Here is a 4,216-nt window from a genome sequence, read left to right on the forward strand (position 1 = left end):
CTGAGGCTCAAACTCAAGTCTTTGTGGTTAAAATTTCAAGCACTTTACCAGCTGAGCTATCTCCTCTATCCCTGCAACCTTATATCAAAGTATCCACCGAGGATGCTAAAGGCTAAGAAAACAGTGTTCATTTAAACATTTAAAAAAATTATTGTTTGAGAGTTTCGTGTGTGTGTGTGTATAATGTGTTTTGATTAAATTTGCACTGTTTTCCCTACCCCAACTCCTCCCACACATATCCCACTTTTCTTTCCCAACTGCATGTACTCGTTTTTTAAAACCCACTGGATACAGTTGTGCTACCAGTATATGCATGGGTGCAGGCCCATCCCCTGAAACATGCCACCCTATTAGAAGTCACATCCCTGAAAAAAAATAAAACCTGACACTCACTCTACCCCCAAAAACCATTCATTGCCAATACTCCTTAGCCAGGGGTGGGACTTCGTGAGCCTCTCCCTTATTCATAATGATTGACTGGCTAGATCTTGTACAGGTCTTGTGCACAGCTAAAACCGCTGCTGTGACTTCATATGTATAGCATCCTTGCTCTGTCTGAAGAGCTCTGTTTCATGGCAGTCCTCTACAATCTCTGGATTTTACGGTCTTTCTGCTTCCTCTTCTGCAAAAATTCCTGAGCCTCCGTCCCATTTAGAGTTGAGCACGCCACAGTCTCTGATTGCACATTGATCGGTTGTAAGTTTCTCTACTATTTGTCATTTACTTCAAAAGCAGGATTCTCTGATTCTGGGATTAAAGATAAGCACTTCAGAGGCAATTTAATACCATCTCCCAGTAGGACTGGAAAGATGGTTTAGCAGTTGAGAGCATTTGTTTGGTTCCCAGCAGCTACGTGCCAGCTCACAACTGCCTGCAATTCCAGTTCCAAGAGATCCAACACCCTCTCCTGGCTTCTTTGGGCACTCACACATATGTGATTCACATAAACTGACACAGGTACAAACATATTTAAGTAAAAACAAAACAAAATGAAAGAAAGAGAAAAACAAACAAACAAACAAACAACACTTGTCTCAATTATACCATTCCTGGACAAATCCCAAAGAACTCTATCTCCTACTATAGAGATGCCTGCTCATTCATGTTCATTGCTGCTTCATTCATAAGAGCCAGAAAGTAGAAACAGCTCAGATGCACACCAACTGACAAATCAATAATGAAAATTCTGTGTGCTTACACAATGAAATATTATTCAGCTATTAAGAAAAATAAAGTTATAAAATTTGCAGATAAATAGATGGAACTGGGAACAATCATTCCAAGTAAGGTAACCTAGGCTCAGAAAGACAAACACCACCTGTTTGCTTTCATAGGTAGATCCTAGCTTTGAGTCTTTAGATAGCGTGCTTAAGTTGGAGCACTTGTCAAAGTCTGGAAACTAGAAAGGGATCACGAAAAGTGAAGGTTAAAAAGGAAGATAGAAAAGCACAGGTTATAGTTTGAAGGGGAAAAGAATAACGGGTCACAGAGGGTAAGTGTGGTGGAGGATGGGAGGGAAGGCTGGAAGAGGTAGAGTAGGGAGGGAGACCAACACTATTACTAAAAGGCCTACTATTTTAGAAGCTTCTTAAAGCACAAACACACTCACATATACTACATACACACAACATGTATATGTATGTGTATATGTATGTGTATATATATATGTACATGATGTATATGTATACATATACATATATTTGTATATACATGACAAATATATACATGTTGTGTATATGTATATATGCATATATACAGTATATATATATGTGTTGTGTATGTATATATGTGTGTATAAACATACATATATGTTGTGTATATATATATGCATATATACATACATATACATACACACATAGATACACACATTAAGAGTCTAGATGGAATTACCCTGTTGGGGTGGATGTCTCTCCCAAATGCATAGGATATCAAACAAAAGGCCTAGGATTAAGTGTGAGTTACTTCTACCTCTTTTTCATTTGTAGGTCAGTGGGATTCTATAGGCCCCCAAACATTACATGCTATCACGTTGCTCCTGCTTTCCCTCTAGAATGTGACAATAAGATCTGGTTGCTGAAGACATCATACTCTTAAGTCTTTCGGATATGGAGAAATTGAGCTGGTACTATTGTGTCAAGTTCATTCCTACTGGCCAGTTTTCATAGTGTTGGAACGTTCTACACATACTACAGAGAGGATAAGGTTATCAACCCAGTGAGCTATGATAAGAACTGGTCTCACAATGTACATCCATGGGTATAAGAGTGGCACAAATGTTTTGGGAATAACCATTTCTGGATTTGCTTCAAAGAGTCATTGTAAAGCAACTTGGTTACAGCAGCTTAAGAGTAAGAAAAGCTGCCATACACTAAGGGCTTTGTTCCTGTAGATCCTTGGAACTGACAACACCTGCTCTTGTTAAGTGGTCTTGCTCTCCCTCCTAAAGGCCAATCTTATTGTGGGAAAATGAAGCCCAGTAAAAAGTAAGTGACTCATCCAAGTTCTCCATACAAGGAGTGCAACATTTAGGCCTGGGTTCATTGGCTCTAAAGTCCAAGGTTTTGCTCATCAGAATGTTCCCAGTAGAAATGTTCCAAAAGATTACAAGCTTTCCAAAAGGCAATATTAACCTCTTGAAGGATCTAGGCTGCTACTTAACTTCAATGTTAATAAGGCCTTCCTTATCCTAAGATTCATGAGGTATTATTTTTCTCCTGTTTTTAAGATGCTTGGTAAGATGATGATGGTAGTGGTGGCAGTGGTAGAGGTGGTGGTGGTGGTGGAGATGCTGTGTATGAGTGTGTGTGTGAGTATGAGTGTGAGTGTGTGTGCATGTGAGTGTGTGTGAATGTGTGTGTGAAATGTGAGTGTGTGTGTGAGTGTGTGTGTGTGTGTGTGTGTGTGTGTATAAATGGAGCCAAAAGGAGAAAGAAAAAAAGATGCTCAAAGATGCTCAGAGACAAAAGAATTGCCGAGGATCTAGTTAACTTTTTTAGTAGATTGTGAGGGTCTGGGTTTCATGTGCTAATAACAGCTTGTTTCTGGAGGGATGAGCAGCCAGGGAGAGATACTTGCAAGGAGAAGGAGAACTCAATGCTTAGTTTACCCTTTAACTTTATGTATCCAAAACAAAAAAACTTGCCACCCAAGGCCATTCCTGGGGTCTGGCTAAGCTTTGGATTTAAATTCAACTCCAGGGGTCAGGATGGAACATTGGGAGGTGGTCCATGAGAAGAACAAGGTCATTTATGAAGGATTTATCAATAAGGAGAGCTTTTTCTAATTATCTTTGCCATGGCTGGGAGGTAATCTTCCATCCAGAATTCATGTTGATGTTGAATTCCCACTGTGGTGGTCTTAAGGTAAGGGCCTTTGGGTAAGTGAACTAATGTCTTTATGAAAGACACTTCAAAGAAAGTTTATCTCTTTGACCCTTCTGCTTTCCAGCACATGAGGACATGCTTTGTGGCACCAACTGTGAAACAGAAAGCAGTTCTCACCAGCCAAGGCCAGTGCGCTGAACTTGAACTCCCTAGCTTCCTGAAGTACAAGAAATTTCAGGTCTTTATATCTCACCTGAGTATAGTATTTTGTGCTAGCAAGATAGACTAGGACAACTTCATTTGACCCCTTCATCTAGCCTGGAAATGAGGCATTTTTTATATCTTTCTAACTACAAACATGTTCTCAACGTGCACAACTATGTCAGATAGAGCTGGGATTCAAGCTCAAGATTATATTCTAAAAGCAATTTACTTTTCTCTTCAGTGGCCAGAGATAAGCTTTATTGTGTTCTAGTTAAACAAACTTGCCAAATGATATTCTTTATAATAGATTTACGTATGACCCCTTGCTAGCTAATATTTCAATCTTTACTTACATTTTTCCCTTCCTTTGGAGGCCTATAACCTAATAATTACAATAGAATATGCTTGATGTTGGACACAGGTTTTCTAGCTCGCCAGTCTTCTTCTTCTTCTTCTTCTTCTTCTTCTTCTTCTTCTTCTTCTTCTTCTTCTTCTTCTTCTTCTTCTTCTTCGGTTTACATACTTTCCTTTATTATCAAAACATGGGTCCTGTTCACTGTGTGGTGGGGCTTCATTTGGAAGCGTGTCACTATGGAGGCCAGTCATCCTCAGAAAGATCTATTGAAAGATCCATACAATAGAGAATGTAAGGCTATTGATCCAGCAATCCTACTTCTATAATCTAATTA

This window comes from Arvicanthis niloticus, chromosome 9 (genome assembly GCF_011762505.2).
Source record: "Arvicanthis niloticus isolate mArvNil1 chromosome 9, mArvNil1.pat.X, whole genome shotgun sequence".
Lineage (NCBI taxonomy): Eukaryota > Metazoa > Chordata > Mammalia > Rodentia > Muridae > Arvicanthis > Arvicanthis niloticus.